The sequence below is a fragment of the Corvus hawaiiensis genome, chromosome 1 (assembly GCF_020740725.1).
Source record: "Corvus hawaiiensis isolate bCorHaw1 chromosome 1, bCorHaw1.pri.cur, whole genome shotgun sequence".
Classification (NCBI taxonomy): domain Eukaryota; kingdom Metazoa; phylum Chordata; class Aves; order Passeriformes; family Corvidae; genus Corvus; species Corvus hawaiiensis.
The window spans coordinates 51,626,053-51,646,276 of NC_063213.1; the positions used below are offsets into that span (position 1 = coordinate 51,626,053).

Here is a 20,224-nt window from a genome sequence, read left to right on the forward strand (position 1 = left end):
AAACTGCTCTCTTTTGGTCAGTTCCTTGCACAAGCCTAACAACAGGCAACTGCTAAAGGTAACACAGGTTTTCCACCTCAAATATTTCTACAATTCTCTGTGATTCCTTATATATAAATCTTTATAATCTGGAATCTGTAATATGTTTATGGGCCGTTTCCCGAACCTATTGAAATCTGTAGTAGACCTTCTGCTGTTGTTGTTTGTTTTCTTTCAAGGGCACCAAATTTGTCTTCTTACTTGCCAGATTATTTGGCATATGCAAAAGGCATCCATCAAGACATGTCTTAAAAGACTATAGTTGATAGTTGTGCATTCTATTGAGCACTGGTAGGAACACTATTGAATCAGCCCAAGTTATCCGCAGAGAATCCACTTTTCCTTACCACTGAATTTGTAAGGATGGATCATTTAGTAAAGCTAATTAAATTGCAGCTGGCAACATTTTCTCTAAAAATTCATACTATTGCATGGTAGGTGAGCAAAAATATCTTGGACCATTGGATTGATGCTAACGTAGAATCAAATATTGTTGTTTGAAAATAACATTTAGTATGTATCATAGGAATAAAGTTTAGTATGTATCATATTTTAAAAAATAAGTGAGCATGTTTTATTTTTTTTCAGATAGTCAATTCTGCTTACAGAACTGAGTCTGTCTCTTGTGGAGTTTTTTCCCCCAACATTTAGAAAGATAAAAATGATAAATAAAATAACAAACTAATGTTTATGTTGCATGGATGTACATTTACTAGCAGGGAGCATTTTTAAGAAAAACAGAATTTATTTGACAGAATTTTCATTTGGAACTTGAAATTGCAGATGTTTGTATCAAAATCTTGATTGTAGAATTTCAGTTCATCCTGACAGGACAGAAACATTGTCAATGTAACCTTTGTATGCAATTAACAAACTGACCTCTATGCTAAACATACATAATGAAAATCTGTGGAGATTTAAGGACAAGAACCAATCACTGAAATGACATGTAAAATCATTTCAAGTAACTAATGATCACAAAGATAACTTAATCTTTCTTGGGCAGTTTGTAAGCATAAAATTAATTCTGTTGGTTAAAAATAGCTGGTTAATAATTATTAGCTACACTAGAGGACTGAAGAATTTAAGTGAAATTTGCGTAGGCAAAATCATTGCTTTGGATTTTCAGATGTAGCTGAGGTACACTGTTTGTAAAAATTCCAGGCAAATTTAAATCAGAGCTGTTTTGTAGTTCCATGATTATGGAAAGATAAGGTTTGTAAAGCTCCAGGTACAGTTGACTGTTCCTAGCCATGGGTGTATTCATGATGCTTTGAGTAAGTCCTGTGAACCTCCACAGTAGAAAAACATTTTGTTCTTTTATTTTTTGTGCCAGTTATATAATCTGGGAACAAGATAAAGGAGGAGGATGTTGATACAATCTATGTGCAGTTTTGCAGCGCAGGCATTCCCTTACCCAAGTTCCCTTACCCAAAGCTAATTCTCTGCTCCTCAGATCAGGATCTTTGCTGCACACTATTACCACAGCAGCAGGCAACAAGTAAATGGGTCTGGGAAACTGGAGCCTGTTTTCATCACTGTGCTTTTTTTTTCCCTTTTTTAAAAGTTGTTAAATGAAGCAACAAAGAAATGAACAGAGGAGTTCTCCTTAAACTCAACTGTCATTTTCCTCTTCAGGAACATTTTTTATTTTAAGGATAATTTAGTGAAAGCTGGATTATTGATGACAATTCTCTATAAACATGAGCTTTTAAGATCAGGATGGACAACTGTTTAGACCTTCATGGCTGGGAATCGTGCCATTACTACCCACAGCCGATGCACATACATGGCTATTTGGCTGTGTACCTTGTGCCATCTGTTCAGGTGGCATTTTGCCTGCTCACAAATTGGTTAGACCTGTGCCAAGAGCAATTGCTCTAGATGGTTACACTGCAAAACACTGCAAGTAGTTCCTATTTTGTACGAAGTCTCTCTCTTTTGGACACCACTTTAACACTTGGTTATATCCTGTAGACATACCTGTATACTGCAGTGATTAGAAACAGAAAAAGTTTATGTGCTCATCCTAACTCTTTTTTACTGCTGAAGCTACCTTTTCTAAACCCTTAGAGGGGGAAACAAAGTACATTTCAATTGAGTTGAATGTGTTTCTCCTTGTTTTCCATCTGAAAAATATTCATTCATTACAAGTTGGCAAAAGCTAATCAAAAGCTCACAGAAGTTAATAGGAATATCTGCACTGATAGAGTTGTAAATTATATTTAAGTTTGCTTGCTAGTGGACCAAGGCAAATCATCTGACGGTGGCTACTTGCAGTCATTTGGTTGACTTCTGGAAAAAGTTTCTGAGTGGAGTAACAGGTTACAGGATTAAATTCAGCTGAGATATACAGCAACTAAAAGTTATCACCAAGTGACATTTATACAACCTATGGAATAATTCTGCTGAGTCCTCTCTATTGAATAGATATCCATGTTATACAATTGGCACATTTGTTGACAGCCTCAACTGTGAACCATGGAAGTGAACTTATTGCTTGCCAGCAGAAGCAGCTCCTGTAGGTAAGAGCCAAAGGAAATTGGCAAGGAAACCTAAGCTTGGTGGATAAATATAGGACTTTATGTAAAAAATGCTGTCATCCTGCCAGTTTTCATAGCCACTAATATAAATTTAAAACCAAAACTAAAATAATGTTTTTATTTCTAACAAGAGGTACAATGTAGAATTCAGAGTATGTGGAAGTGTAAAGCAATTATTGGCCTGTTTGTCTTTGAGTATAATTAACTGTAGGAGTATTGTTTTTTTCCTTCTGTGGACTTCTCCCTGTGCATGAATGTCACTGCTCAGTTTGAGCATGCTTAATTGAATCAGGATGACATCATTTACGTGGGTGAGTTTCCATATATTGGTTAGTGGGAGATATGATATTTTGCTGATTATAATCTGGAAATGTTGCCAAAGCCCTTCATCTTAGTTTCACATAAGTAATACTGACTAGGTTTTGATTCCTGGAGAAAACCCAATGGGAAAGAGCTGGGTAAACCTCAAAAAGGAAAGATAAGAGATCAAAAGTCAGAACTGTTTGGAGTGCAGGATGTAGTTCGCTTGTAATTTGGGTGGGTATTTTCTTGTTTTCACAAACCACTATCAAGATAAGATAAAGATAAGATAAAGTATAGAAGAACTTGCAAGGTACTTTAAAGTTCATTACAAATTTTATATTGTGCAGCTTCTGTATTATGAAGTGATGCATACAGCTGATGACCAGAATCCTAACCACCTGAATATCTGTAAAAAACCTTCTTTTCTCATTAATTTATTTAAAAGAGGTTGTTGTTCGACTGCTGTTATTTCTCACTGAAAGTTTCACTCACAGAGCAGTTGATATTTGTTCCCATGATTCAAACCATTTGGTTCCATTACTCATAACAGCTGAAATGTTGTCTAAGGACTGTATCAGTTTTGAATGTAGAGAATGCTTTAGAAGGTCTGTTACTGCACATTCACTCCACATTCATACAACCTTTTATCCCATTTTAGTATGTCAAACAAGCAGCATTGCATGTTCCTTGTTCTAATTAGGGTTAGTAATTCAAATTTTGTTCCGTAAAAGCAGATGACAAAAACTGTAGAGGTGAAAAAGATACCAGTAATGATTTTGTAAGAGTTGATGCATTTGGTACTTTCCCATTTATCTGTAGGAAAGATGGTTAATACTGAAATCGATTGTGTTCACACTGAAGCTTTGTGGTGGTACAACCGTCCCCCCAGCCCTCCTCCTCGGGCTGCACTGTGATCCCAGAATAAACTACAGAACTGGCAGGACATACATGTGTACTGCAGTAGTACCATAAGGGTAAAAAGCAAGATTTTACATCTACTTCTTTTTCATAGTAGAAAATTTTCTTTTTGTAGGAATGGTGAAACTTTACTCTTTTATGTGGCATAAACATGCTAGCAATTTGATGGGCAAAGTAAAAGCTGGTAAATTCTCACAGGTCTAGTGTGCACTGCATTCTAAGTTGAAAATTGGACGTAGCTGAATACTGAGTAACCCTTTAGCTGAGGCATTCTGAAGTAATTTGAATAGCAGTATTCTTCAAAAATCCCTGAAACATTGGGAACCGATTTGTTTTACTTCCATGCAAATGAATGGGAATTTTCCTTTCACTTCACTGGGAGTAGGGTTGAACATTTCTTGAGTTGACCAGCACAAAGTAACATTTATAGGCAGAAAAAGGAGAGATTTTTTCAGCTCCGACAAGTTCATTTTTAAAAGGCACTTTGCTGTAACCATGTAAACCTACGTAACCCTACAGTTTGTTAACACTGAACTTTAATGGGTCCTGATAAGAAGCCAGTCAGTGGATATCCATTTAGCTGGTGATGATCTGAACTCCAGCTGATTGTCCTAGCAGCTGTGTGACTTCATTACCATTAGAAAGGCATGCAGCCAAGCCAGCTGGAATCCAAAGAGGCTACTCAATTCACATAGCATGTCAGTTTTTTTGGTTTACGTATCAGAATTACAAAAGACCAAAAAAACCAACTGAATTTTAAAAAAACCTACAAAAAAGATTCTTTATGAAGATACAGTGTAAGTCAAAGTTTAAAAGCATTACTATACAAAATGGAGGCTATGTTGTCATACAGATGTTGGGGTTTTTTCATGCCACGTTATAGCTGTTCATATCTCTTTAATGAAAACTAGACAGAAAATTTGCACTTTTGGCTATAAACACAGTGCTATACTCTAATTCCTCATTTCTTAGTTAAGAAAGCAACATTTTGTTGTCTTCTGTATTAATGTTTCGAGAACACATTATTAGCTTCTCTTATTGTTAGCAGTCAAAAAAGTCTGCTGCTCTTTGACAATACAGGTTTGTGAAAAACACCCAAAAACTGTTGTAATTCATAGTATTTAACTGCTAGAGACAATATTGCTGAGGAATGGTTTTATTGCTGGCTGTGGATATTTTTAAAGTGTAGAATGGTACAAAAGCCTTAACACTGGCTTATACATACAGCACACTGCAGTCTTCTGCTAGAAAAAAAGAAAAAAAAAAGCCAATACAAGAGAAGCACATTGTAATCTACAAGAAGGGAATGAAGGAGAACCTATGAAACTACAGAGCTGCTTTTAGGTAGGTGCAGATTCACTTGAGTAGTGTGTGCAGTTTTGGGCCCCACGATTTAAGAAGAATGTTTGGGTACTTGCATGCATCCAGAGTACGGCAGCAAAGCTGGTGCAAGAGCTGGAAGGCATGGCCTGTGAAGATCAGGTAAGGATACTGCCTTTGTCTAGGTTTGCAAAAAAGACATCAAGGAGTGACTTCATTCCTCTCTGTTGCTTCTTGATGGAGGGGAAGTGGAGAGAGAGGTGCTGATCTCTTCTCCATTATATCCCATGATAGGATGCATGGAAGTGGTAAAAAGCTGAGTCACGGGAGTTTTAAACCGAACATGAGGAAACGTTTGTTTAAGGAAAGAGCAGTCAAACCCTGGAACAGTCTTCCTAGAGAGAGAGATGGTTGAATCCCTATGCTTGTCAGTGTTTAAGAGGAATTTGGACAAGGCCCATAATAATATGCTTTAACTTTTGGTCAGCCCTGAAGGGTTCAGGCAGTTGGACTAGGAGACTTCCAAATTGCAGGTGCCTTCCAACTGTTTAATTCTATCCTATTCTAAATGGTCCCAGGAACTATTTTCCTAAGCTTGTGTCTAAAGCAAACTTTTATTAATGAATCTGTTATATTCAAGCAAGCGAAGAGGAAATGCATATAATTATATGCTTGAAACTTAGGGAAATATTCCTGTGAAACTAGAATGGGTAAAGACTCATCTTGTTAGTCAAGGAATGTTATTCCTACTTCATATTAAATTTCTTTTTCCATGTACTGTGAAAATAATCCATGCAAAATGGACTTTTCTGTATTAATTAATTACATTGTTAGTCCCCATATCAGTCTGCTCTGTTCCTTGCCTGCTTCCATCAGAACAACTATGTAGGCTAAAATCCATTGGTATAGAAAACAGGTGATGTAGTTTATGTAATCATAAGTTAGAAGGAGAGGGTTGGTGGTCAAGTTATGTTTGCTGTTTCTTCCAATACAAAAACGGACAGGCACCAAATGAAGTTACTAGATTGCAGTTTCAAGGCAAACAAAACAAAGTATTTCTCTATGCCACTTGTAAATCAACTGCAGAACTCCAAAGATGCTTGCAGTTCATTTGATCAAGAGACCATGAAATTCATGGGAGGGACATTTGGTAAGAACTACTCAGCAGAGATCTCTGGCTCTCAAAGAATATTTCAGTTTAGAAGGATCTTCTGGAGATTCTCTAGATGAATGTCCTGCTTGTAGCAAGTCTGATCAGATCACTTTCCTTAGAGACTTCTCTAATTGAAGCTTGAACACCTCCAAGAATGGAGATCCCACAACCTGTCTGGGCAGTGTTTAACTTGTCTCTTGTTGCCTTTCATCCTATCCTGTGCACCTCTTACAAGAGTCCATCTGTCTTTTCTGCATCAGGTAGGTGTAGACAGCAGTAAAGTCTCTTGTCACCAGCTTTTTGTGAGGCTGAACAAGTTGCCTCAGATACTGCTCAAGTGGTATGTGCTTCAGCCCCTGAGCAGCCTGCTGTCCCTCTGTTGAATATATTTCAGTGTCACAGAATCACAGAATTGGTCGGGTTGGAAGGGACAACAGTGGGTCATCTGGGTCCAACCCAGAGCACATGGCACAAGATTGTGTCCAGACAGCTTTCAATATCTCCAGTGAGGGAGACTTCATACCCTCCCTGGCCTCTCTGTTCCAGTGCAAGGTCACCCTCACAGTAAAGAAGTTTTTTGTCATATTCAGGTGGAACTTCTTGTGCATCAGTTTCTGCTCCTTGCCTCTTGTCGTATTGCTTGGCATCACCAGGAAGAGCCTGGATCCATCATCTTGACATCTTCCCTTCAGATACTTGCAGACATGGTCTGTCCATGTCTTTCCAGTATTGGGAAGCCCAAGACCAAATAGTGCTCCAAAGATGAGCAGAGAGGGAGGGTCACTGCCATGTGCATGGATGGTGGATACACTCTTCTGATAGAGCACAGGATGCTATTTGCTTTCTTTGCTGTAAGGGCACACTGGTAACTCATGTTCGTATTATAGTCCACAAGGACCAGTGTATCCTTTTCTGCAGATCTACTTGACGCTCATCACCAGCTTGTATGGTAGCCTTATTCCACCCAGATGCAAGTCTTTGCATTTGCTTTTGTTGGAATTCAGGAGTTTTCCATCAGCCCAGTTTTTTTAGCAGAAAGAAATCTGGGGGGGTCTGAGAGAGTATAATGAGTAATTACCACTTTGCGCTTACCTTTCTAAATTTTGCATTAAGAAGCCACTTTTAACCCCAACAGAAAACAGGACACTGGACTAGGTGGAATTACTGTATAAGCTCTGCTAACCTCTCTTAAAGAATAGATGTAAGTACCTCCTTGCAGGTCTCTGGCTGCTGTGTGAGTGGAGGAACTTTCCTGAATGCTCCAGTAAAGAGGACATAGGGGTATGGCCAGATATAATTGAATCATAAAATATGGGATTTTGAGTCAAGTAGTAACTGATAATATAGAGATTTGGGTATAGACTTGGGGTTTGGGTTCTACTTTATGTCTAAGATTGAAAGCTAGGTATTGTGGATTCTTTATGTCATTTAAGTGCCTCAAAGAAAACAGTATTTCAGAGATCTTTAAAGCAGAAAATTTAATGAGGCCTGCATAGATATTTAAAAACTGGTGTCAGTTTGTCAATCGCTTCACTTTCAGCTCTGAACTCTATCCTTGGATAGTATGTTTGTGCTTTTTAGGTAAGCTTGTAGTTTGCTTTGGAGTCAGAGAAATTTCATTATTTACAAATTTTTTTCCTTGAGATAGAAAGATATAAATATATAGATATAGATGTTTTGTTTCTTTGTTTGGATTTTTTTGTTTAATATACACTACAGGAGTAGTTGAGGAATAGAAGATTTCCAGTGTCTGAAAAAGAAGTCTTCTCCCATCATACAAAAACAATCCGACCAACCAACCAAAACCCCAAACAAAAAAAACCCAAAAAACAAAACAACCCCACCAACACCTAAAAAATATAAAAGAATATAATAGTTCAGCTGTGCAGTTCAACCTAAGCCACATTTGTAAGAAACTTGATTTCTGAAAATTTTTTATTAATGAGATACATTTAAACATATGACTCAGTCCATTCGTTTTCAAAACTGTAACTTGGGCGTTAGCTGTGAATATATTTACATAATTAAATTATTACTTTGTCAATAGCAGTGTTTGTAAATTAATGGAAATTTGTTGTCTTGAACAAGAGTTTGAGAACCAGACTTTTGGTCAAATGCAAGAAGAAAAGCAATTTTCAAGAAACCATTGGTATGACAAAAATACCCCCCCACCACTGACTCATATCTGTTTTGTGCTAGTACATTGGCCATCACAGGAATGAAATTATCTTTATCATTAGAAGGTTAAGTTTTAGTTATGACTGCATCCACAAAAGGGCACAGCCACAAAACTCTGAAATCGTACTTTTGCTCCAAACAAAATCATTGCATAGCTGTTCAGGAGTTTGTAAAGCAGATATGCTTAAAGGCACCCTATTGTTTCATCCATGCCAATTGTATCTAAAAAGAACTTCTTCATGTAAATACTCTAAATAAACATAATTACATTTGTATTCTAAATTTTTTTTGCCTGTATATTGTCCCTCCCAAGATGATTGATATTAGACATTGCAAAAAAATTGTTTATAGTAGACTGTTGTTCTTAAAGTTGAAATTAGAAAAATGCTGTTTCAAAAGGAGAAAAAAGAAGGCATTAGGTTAAATATTAATTTGAATATCTACAATAATGGGTACATACGCTATTTAAGGAAGTCATTATTCCACTGTGCAGTCAACAAGAGTATTGATTAGAATTAATTCACTACAAAAAGTCTCCAATCATTTTTAACATAAGTTTTTCCTCTTTAACAGTACCCTGAAGCTTGTCTTTTTCGTGGTCAATTTAGCAACAAATTTGCAATTAATCATTTGTTGATTGCAATGAATGGTCTGTCGATAATATGTAGCTTACATTGCTAAAAGGCTTATACAGAGCTTTATTGTTATCCTTTTGTCTTGGGAACACTTTGTCTAGCTCTGTTTCCTAGAATGGATTTTGAATAGATATTTTGAAGTAACTCATGCCAGTTTTAAAGAGACACTACGGACTGCTCTGAGAGTATTAATCGAGATAGGCCCTAACTTTTCTCTGGCATTACAATATTTGGACATCTGTTCTGACTCCTTACATGCGAAGTAGGACACATTGGCATAAATGAAGGGTTTCATTATCTTAAATGTCATAACATTTGTTTGAATTATTTTGTGTAGATTTTAAATGCTGAAATTGTAATCTTGGTTTTTTTATAGATTTCTTTGTCCTTTCAAAAGACTATAAAAATGGAAGCCTCTTAAAAATTCCACCCATAATTCTGAAAGCATAACTTACAATTTGTGCTATAACACTGAAATTGGTGTAGATGATACTTTAATAATTTTGAACAGTGTAAGTATTTTTACTAAAAGAAATCTAAAGAAAAAAATGCTTATTATTCCAGAAACAAAATTGTTGTCACAGATAATGTGTACATGAAGGCCATTATGAAATGCCTCTTTGAGGAGTGTTGACATAGATTAATTTATTTGGAACGTAATGGCAGTTTGAAGGGAAATTTTCATTTTATCAGAAAGAAACTGGGATTAGCTCAGTTGCTTGGAGCATGGTGCTAATAATGCCAAGGTTGTTGGTTCGATTCCTGTATGGGTCATTCACTTAAGAGCTGGACTTGATGTTCCTTGTGGGTCCCTTCCAATTCAGAATATTCTGTGATTGTGATTCCTAAATGTGTGTTACATCCATTGTCCTTCAAACAGTCTCTCAACAGTATATTCTTCTGGCTAGGAAATAGCTTTGAATACAATGTACGTAATTGAAACTGAATGAAAGATTAATTCTGGTTCCAGGCTTTTGCAAATGTTTGGAAACATTTTGTTTGCACTGATATTTAAATTGCATATGTTTTTATAGGTTTTGATTTTTCATTAGCAAAAAAAAAAAAAAAAGCCCAGTAGTAAAAGTAGGGTTTAACTGATTTACATCACCCTTATTAATGCTAGTATTATACAAAATAGTTGCAAACATTAAGGTAATCTTACTCTGAGATAGTATCTGATGTCATATGGATGTGATATTTATGCTTGAGGAAAAGTTAATATTAACAACATTTGTCTTGGCTAACATTATAAGGATTACTTATTACAAACATCAGCAAGACAAGTGTCTGCTTACTGTGCAGCAAATTTGGGAATTCTGGCTTGTCATTTAGTATTGATTACATTATTTAAGTAGTTGAGCAAAGCAGCACTTTACAAACAGGTGCTCTTTGATTTGCAAATTTATAAAAATCTAGGAGCAGCTTTCAGCCTACTGCACTGTTGTTTTTTAAGGTAAAAAATTGAAAGGTGATTTGACTATGCTTCCATTGAGACCAAAGATTTTTTTTTTTAAAACTTCTTTCTCATGAAGCAGATTGATTTATTGTCAAAAATGATGGGGTTCTCCATCTGTAAAATATATTTATAGCATAACTGTCTGGTCTAGAGTTCAGAGAAACTTCCCCATTCATGTTGTTTGCAGTGAAGATTTGTGGACCTAACTTTGACTGTATGCTTTAGTTGTCTCCTGAACTCACTCTGCTCATCCTGCCTCTGCACTGCAGCTGTCTGCACCCTTAGTTTGATCATTTGGGGAGTAACTTCGTAAAGCAGATCACTAATTTGGGGAATTGTACCCTAGTATTTAGTGTAAACAACTTAGCCTTCTAGAAAACCTCATATGTGTTGTAAATCCTGAGTAAATGGGTCTTATGCAAAGAGTTTTTATGCAGATATAGAATCCTCCCAAACAATTTGAAGCTGAGAATAGGATACTGGTATAATATATTCAAAGCTACCATGAAAACCCTAAGTTGCTAAACAACCATGACGCACTGAGTCTGTCCAGATGGTTAGGCAAAAAGCATTATGCAAGTGCACTTTTGGGAGAGGGAATTTTTTGCTAGAAAATTTAAGGAATTTCTCAGTTTCACTACACTACTCTAGACTTTTCCACTAGTCTTCTGCAAATTTGGATCCTTGGGATGTGAAAAGGCAGAAAAAACATTTCTTTGGCCCTCTATGAAGGATTAATTCAGCACTTTGAAAGCAATTTGGACATTTTTATTTCTTAAGTTCAAAATTCTGTGTATGTTAGATCATAACAAAGTGCTTTAGTGCAGTTTCCTGGGTTTCTGACTGCATCAAGAACAGTATTTTTTATTTTGCTGTGAGATTGCTTAATACTGAAACGGTTTAACATAAACCAAGAGTGAAATACAGAACTGGTAGTTTCTAAAGTTGCTAGGTGTTTTTCCCTTTTCAGTGGAAACCATTTTTAACTCTATGTTGATTTTGTTTAAAAAAACTTTACAGTTCTCAATTATTAGTGCCCTTAGTACAATAAAGAACAAGGTTTTTGTTGTCCCTAAGTATCAATATTCTGATAATAACCTGTGACTTATTCCCTTTATAGCACATAGTCGAACCTCTCTGTGTAGTAAATAGATATATTTAACCTCTAAGCCTTTCAATGTCCAAAGTCTACAAAAATAGTTACTGCATAACCTTTGTATGTCATTCTCTGGGAGGTTCATCACTGTAAAATGTTTTGCATATCTAAATGACTTATTCAAAGCAGCTATAGAAAAAGCTTGATTTGTTTTGGAAAGAAAATATATGTGAATTAATTTTGTAAAATTTGAATTCATCTTCCATAAACACATGTTTCTATTTGGACATATTTTAACGCTTTTCCATATATCCAAATATTAAGTCCAGAAAAGGCTTTTCATTCTCTAAACTATAGCATGTTTAAGTTGTTTTTTAATGCAGCTCCCTATTATTCAGAGAGAATATCTATTTCAGTCCCTAAAAGCTCAGTAAGATGGCATCAAGTTCCATTTTTTAGTCTATTTCACGTTTCAGGTAGCTGTTACTGCAAAGCCTGGGCTTTATTTAACTTGAGAGGAATGATACCAAACACTGTTCATATGAACTAATTGTATTAAGTTATTGGGTTAGCAGACATATTTCAGAGAATATTAACCCCTTGCTTTTCATGAAAATATTGGTCATTTACATGTAGCATGTGATTGGGTTTTGCACTCCAGAAAGAAATTTGATCACTTACTCTGCGTATGAAAACAAGTATGCGTTCACCTTTTAAGTTACAAATTTGATTAACAGTAGCAGTAAAACCAGTAAGTGATCAAGATGATCTGCTAGGGTGTAATCTCTTCCATCTAATATTGTTATGAACAGTTTAATTTAATTTTACTTCTGCAGTACCTTTTCAGACACTCAGAACCACTGTGGTGGGAATAAACTTGGCATGACTAACTCATGTGAATCTAGCTCATTCTTGGAGGCTTCTTAGTTGGACAGTTATTTTCAGACTTACTGTTAAATAGGTTTGTCTCAGTTTGTCTCAGTCTTCTGCCATTTTTGCTATTCTTGCCTTCCCACAGCTACCTCACACTTTGACAGACCCTTAGGGTCTGAACTGAATCACAGGGGCTTACTGGTACAAGGAGGTGGCCTGTGTTGGTAGAGGAGAAAGAGGGAGCAAGCTTGAAGGAACCTCCACAAAGGTGGGAATTAGAAACCTTATACACCTTAGCAAGAAAATAAAGGAGAAGGATTCAGAAAATATTTTGATTGATGCTGCACAAGAAAAAATTGCAGATATTGAACAAAAGTTAAGGAAGTTGCTTCTATGAGAAGACCTATGAGACAGAACAAACAGGCTATGTGAAAGATGTAAGGGAGAGGATCTTGAAAAGTTTGTCGTAAATCAGTGGAGAGAGAGAGTGAACATCTGTAGATAAATAATCCAACATCTAGCCCTAATTTATGAGTATGTTAGGGTTTTTTTTATAAATTAATATTTGTTTGTCCAATAGGAAAGACAATAAATAATATTGTAATGCAAAAATTTAAATTTCAAATCAAAAACATAATGAATGAGGAAAACAGTGACCTTTTTCAATTAAGAGAAAAATATTCTTTCGGAGTATAAATCAATGAGAGATGTTTTAGTGGCTTGCATATTTCTTATAAAATAAATATCTGCTATGGAAACAAATGAATAGCATAAATATGTATTAAATTTATAAGACCCTGTTGCCAAGGCTTTGAGTAACAAGTTATGGGAAGTTGCTACGGAGAAGTCAGGTGAACATTTAGTATTTGATCCCTATCAAACAAATGAGTGTATAAAATGGGTGGTGATACAAGATTTGGCTTGAACCCCATCGAGGATTTCAGAGGACTGCTCAAACTGTGGCATGTCAGGCATACCTTCATAAACTTAAGAAGCTAGGTGTGCTCAGTTTCTTGTATGATTAATAACAAAAGACGTTGAAATAACAATTCAGAGCAGAAACATGTCAACATGCCTTTTGGGAGAATCCTTCCAAAGAGCTTTCTTTTAACTCTTGAGCATACTGGGAGGATAGGGAGATCACCCTGACAGTTTAGGCACATAAATTAAGGGCCTACGTTCAGCCCTCAAGAATACTGCTCTAATGCAAACTTAATCAGCGTTCAAAATAAAAATACTCAAAGGGATTTATGTTTGGGGGTTTTGGGGGGGTGTTTTGGGTTTTTTTATTATGCAAGTTTTTGAAAAATCTTATTTGAGTATCATTTTTCAAGACACTACACAAGCAGTTATTCCTTATCCCAAATTTGGTTTTTTCTCTAAGTTTTAATGTGATGACACTAATTCGTATTTCACCAAAAAAAAGCTTAGTAGTTGAGCAAATAACTCACTTTTCTCTCCTAAGAACTGCAAAAGTGCTGGGCATGAAAGTCTAGGCACTCGTTTCATGCTAGACAAGCTTTTAATGTAAACTTAGTTTCTATGCTTTTTATTGAATACACCTGTGAGCTGTTTCTGTGTTTCTGAAGAACATATAAAGCAACAACCAATTGAATTGCATTGTGTTGCTTATATTGACTTTCAGCCTAAGCTATGTCCTTGATTGTGTTCTGCTCAAACTCATTTTGCAGGATAATTTGGGACTATTTCAACATAGTTCTTGATCAGCAGTTATCAGAAGTGCTACTACAGGTTTACCACAGAGATCTTTTTAATATACAAGATATTTAATACACTGTCTATATGGCTATGTTGGCTAATTGCCATGTGATCACTTTTCTCCTTCTCTTTTTAGTGACCGCATAAACACTTAGCATGGACCTAGAAGAACCCTTCTCTAGTTACAGTAAATTTAGGGTGACCAAATATAAAGAAGGGAAGATGTAGTGCAGTGTATACTCAGCAGAGATCATCTTACAGGGCACATGTCCTCTGCATTGCATTGAGTCGTGTGGCACATGACACATATGGTCTGATAGCAGCCTGTCTTACCTCCAGTCTTGCACTTGATTAATGACTTGAAAATATAGATGCATAGGAATGTAGTATCAGTTTCTAAAACCCAAAATAGCTCCTCAAAGAAAGTCCTTGAGATACTGGTACAAAGGCTTATCTTACAGGTCTGGTCCCTACACAGATGGAATGTGTGGGGTCACCCTGTGTAAATTGATCAATAGTAAATACCAAGGAATCAATTGCTGTATGCGCCCACAATTTACAGAGTTATACACAGGCAGAACATTGGAGGGGCTGAGGTTTTTTTGCACAAATATTTTGTCTTTTCCTGCAAAATAGATTCCATTTTGTGTCTGTGTAGAATGAATAAAGTGTCAGAAACTCAACAGAATTCTAACTTCAAATAAAAAGGGAGATGAAATATGCTTACCTTTGAAGGTCTGTTTCAGATTTTTTGTTACAATTTCCAGATTTACTATCCTCTGGTCTTTTGTCCATCACTTATAAATACTGTGTTACTGATGTTCCATCCTGGGTTTTGAGATATTGCCTATTTAAATGAGTATTTAAAGTATGAACTGTCACTTGACTTAGCAATACATGTATTGCTGAAATGTATTTAAACTTGACCATCAGAGAATATCACAGATAAACAGCATTATCTTCACAGTTTCTGTGTTCTTCTTTAAAAGCCAGGAATGCAAGTTTCTCAGATTTTTGTTCTCAGATTTTTTTCTTAAGAAAGTGAATTATCAGTGTCTTCTAGTAAAGCTGTTTTAAGGAGTGCTTGTAATCTCTTCTTGCTCTGATGTTTTCAAACTACCATCTTTCTCATCTATACCTAAAATGGCTCAGAATATCAGCAGAAACTAATACAATTATAGAAACTAATGTTTCACCAAAAACTAATGCATTAATGAATTTTTTTTTTTTAAATCCCTTTCCCTCTCAGGTTAATTAATGTAATTTAATCAAAAACCCGGGAGTGAAATGTGAACTGACAGCTTGATTCAAACAAGGCAGAACCTGAAGCTTCTTGACTGCCTTTTTCTATACTTGATCATTCAATGGTTCAATATGATTTGTTTATCTGAGATTGTTATTATGGGGTGGGAAATACTAAAATGAAGGTTGTACTGTTTTTTTGTATTTTATATATATGCACAGAAAGTAGAACACATAATTGTATGTTTGTTTATCTAGAAAATAATTTCTAGAAAATAATTATCTAGAAATTAATTTTAAGCCACCACAGCAAACTTTTTTCATCTGTTTTCAATGATATTTTTTGTACATCTGTACTATACCACATTAATAACTGATGTGAGCAAACTGGTTGTTCAGGTTAGATTTGCATTCTGATCCAAAGATTACAGGTTGCTGAATTATCCCTTAAGCTTCCTAGCCTTGTCGATCCATTAAGCCTTAATTAAAGAAGCATCTTAGGAAAAAAAAATAATCAGACCATTTGTATCCAAAGAAGATGCACACTGGTTATTTGTTTGTTCACCAGCATAAAAGTTATTATTTAATGGAAATTTTAATCACAGCAAACTTATAGATAGACATATATTAAATGCATTAATCTTTCTATAAGGTTATTCACAATGTATAAGGTTACTCCTCTGAACAGACTGCTTAAGATTGCTTTCCGGTAATGCTAATACCCATTAAAAAGATGAATATATATGTGTGTAAGTCAATCATAAGGTATTAAAGAGGTGTAGCAACTTAAGCTTCTTTTCTTCTTGGCAGGTCACTTTGAGAAATGTCCTAGTTCAATTAAAATATTTTTTCCATTTCCTAGGAGTAGATTCAGATATGCTCTGTCTGTTCTCTATCTTATCTTCACTGTCAGGATTTAAAACAAACCTGAGTCTTGAGGTGTAAGGCTAGTCCAGCTGCTTCAGAGCCTGAACAGGTTCAAATGTAAGGGTGCATATATCTGTGTATGTCTGCATGTTCATCACGTATATGTCCTGGTTGAATACTTGTGTGATGTAAAGGTACATTTTTTAAGAGTGTGTACAATTTTGTAGAATTTAAACTGGGATAAACTGCATCTTCTGTTCTTCAAATACCCATTCTTTCATCTCTTGTTTCTAAATGCTACAGTAGTGAGTGGAAACCATCTAAAAAAGAAAGGCATACAGAACACATGGTGTGGTCATTTCTTTCAGATTAGATTGGTAGTATGAATTTAGTTAAGAAAAAATATCATGTAGGCTGTTGTCATGACATGTAAATGACTAAAAATATTGTATATCTTAAAAAAGAAATGCAGAATTTTAGAATAGTACCATACAACTCAAGCATTCATATAATGTTCTTAGAAACACAAAATTGCCTAATTGACTGCTTAGTTCTGCTGTAGATGCTCTGTATTCAGCATTACTTTGTGCCCAACATTGATTCTGATGCAAAACTGCTCCTGGAAAAAATCTCAATTCTTGGATGGTTTGGTGAAATGTATTACAAGTATAGGTATAAAATGGGTTCTGTGGCTGAAATGTGGATGAAGGGAAAGATGATAGTTTCATAGTAGAGTGATGCCATAAAACTTTCCTCCTCCTTTCATCTTGTAACAGGCTTGACAGCATTGTTTCTCCTCAGATTATTATTATTAATAATAAAAATTTCAAAAATTTTGGGTATGTTTAGGTATGTACTTATGGTGTGTTACTTGTAAAACTGGACAATATTCAGATTCAGATATAGTAATGCTGGAATATTTTATTTCATGCCAGAATGCAAATCAGTTTACTAATAAAAATTAATAATTAATTTCCAGAGATTATATTAATTATGGACCAGTATCTGACTGTCAAATAATCTTTATTTAAAAATCCTGTTTACTTTGCTAGGTAATATCATGACGCATGTGAGTTTGCTTTACTGAATCCTGGATCTTCTTTTTCACAACAGTTTTATAGTAAAATGCAAAAATTATTTCTCATATTTTCCTGGCCATTCACAATATCAAGTACCAGGAAGGGTCATCATATTTTGCAAACTGTATTTGATTTACCATACACGTGAATATTGCTCTGTTTCTGTATCATTAATTAAGTGATTTTAATACAGCTTTTGACACAAAAAAGAAATTCTCCATTGGTCCAGCAACAATTTTATGTCTAAACAGGTTCAGCTAGATGCCTCTATTAGAAATGGCTGAATGAAGTCTGCTGAAATTAATCCTGTTTCAAATGTAGCCAAAAAACTCACGAAGAAGGACTCTCTGCTCTCCTCATCCAGGAAACTTCTAATGATTGTTCCTCAGGATTCAGGGATGGCATCTGGTAATTCTAGCAGCTCTTAAGAGACAGTACTCCTACTCAATCTCAAGTTACAATTACTTTCAATTCTTCCCATTGATTTTAATTTACTTATACCAGTCTATATGCTACTGTCTTAACAAGTAAAAGAGTAGACATGTGAAAACCAGAAAACTCAACATAGTTTCTTGGGTGAATTTTTTGTTTGGTTGGTTGGTTTTGGTTTTATTTTTTTCTCTCTTATCTTTTTTTCCTCCTAAAGCAGTGGATTGTTTTGTTAATGCACAGCCAGCATGGGGTGGTTTCAGATTTTCTTACAGCGTGGAGTTATGTTTGGGAAGAGGTCCCTGTGCTAGGGAATCTAAGGACTCTACTTTGGATTTGATTAAAGGTTATAAAGGATAGTTGGACAATATCAGCTGAAGGAAGCCTTAGCAGCTCCCCTACTTTTGAGCTTATCTGTGTGTAGTTACTCTTCTGGTTTACAGTTTCCATCAATAAAAGTAGCTCTTCAGCATTTTTTTCTAGTGAAATTGGCCTGATGTGTGCCTGTCTTGTGTTGTGCCTGTCAAAATTAGCTGTGTGTATTACTTTTTTTACCTCTCTGCTCATTAAGTTAGTTGATTCATTTTGGAGTCAGAAAGTGTTCAGGGAGGGGAAAATTTTGATCAAATCAACCTTGCATGGAAACAACTGCCTGTTTGCCATCTGCAGTGGGCATTGATCCCTAGCTTGTTTGTGCCTTGCATTTGTTATGCATGAGTAAGCACATTAGCCTTTTCATTTAATTCATTAGACAGTTAGTCCTTGATTAGTGTTTCCAGTTTCTGTCAAAAATGCTACTACTCCTTTATTCATTTTGTCTTGGGTCTGTCTTATGCTTCAGTGTGTAGAAAATGAACAGTTAACTACAGCAACAGTCCTTTCATTTCTTTTTCATATGAAACTGGCTAACAAATATACTTTTCTAATGCCGGCATATCTAATGCAGGATAAAGTATGAATGATGGGTCTTTCCAAAGTTAACAGAGTTATTTTTTTTAGTTCAGCTGGCAGGCTTTGTTTAGGAGTGTGATGTCTCAGGGTTTACTGTCAGCTTTATTTCATCCGTCTCCAAGAACTGTGGGATCACCTGGATACTTGTGGATATTTGCCTTATAAAATTGCACATAAAAATAAATTTAAATTAACAGTGAGTGCAGTTTGAGAATACAGCACTGAAAGTTTCAGATGACAGTTTGGATGACAGAACAGAACAATAAGGCATTTTTTTACTAACACTATTCACTTGGGAATTTTGCTGTCATTTCCTTGCAGAACAGTGAAATGTTGAATGACAATTCTATCCTTAAATATAATAGAAAAATACGTGAATAATTATGTGATGTGCCTAAAGCAGCAAACTATGTACATCTTTCAAAACTACATAACAAGATTATAAAAAAAATTGAGTACCTTGATAGAGTCAGCACATTTAATGTTGCTACTAACTGATTTCATTTGATCAGTGATCACAAGTTTTGCCTAAAAATTTTATACTGTGTGACATCCTTATGTAGATAGTATGTGTGATATTTAATGAATTATGTATTGCTTTTTATTCATAATTGTATAATTTTATTTATATGTTATCAATCTATCTGAACAATTTTACCTTTGACTTTAATGGTATTAAAGTTCATACATTTATCTTTTCAAAGCACACATGAGTTAGTAAACCAAACCTTGAAGGTTGGACCAGTCAGTTCTCTGGTGCATGCCCTGCTTAAGTTCTAGTAAATAAAAACCTTTTTAAAACACAAAGTGTTGCATGCATGGTTTATATTAGTGGGTATCTTTATAATTGCATTAAATGCTTGCTAATTTTTAATTCAGATTAACATTGATTGGTTTAAATAAAAATTATTTTGAACAAAAGTTTTAGTCATGTTTGGAATCATTAATAAATTATTTAATTATTTTATTTGGGGTTTTTTTGCCTGCAAATTCTAATTCTCATTGTTTGAAAATAATTTAAAATGTTGCTAGACATAGGCTTATACTGAATTTAATATTTCTTTCAAAGTTTTAGCCTTTATAGTTTCACAATCTTTTAAATTGATAAATAATGGGTGGGGAGGTTCATATCTATATATGATAGTTGGTTATAGTGACAGTTTTATTTGTAGTTTTTCTCAAATGCTATTTGCATGGAAACTGGAATTAATTTAAATTTCTTACTAACTGAACTAACTCTTCTTATATTTATATATAACTGGAATTTTAGGACGTAATTACAAAGACATGATCCAAATGGATTTCTCTGTGTTTACTATCCCCTGCAAGACTCAAGAGTTGGTGGATTTCATACTCTCATAACTCATTTAATACATACATAAAAAATAAAAGATTAATTCCCAGTTTGTAAAGTTTTAATGAT

General features: G+C 35.1%; 1 protein-coding gene across 8 annotated transcripts in view; it reads left to right on the forward strand.

Annotated features, from left to right (window-relative positions):
- Window positions 1–20,224, forward strand: part of DGKB (diacylglycerol kinase beta) — a 382,874-nt gene that overhangs the window by 222,982 nt on the left and 139,668 nt on the right. The window lies entirely within an intron of this gene.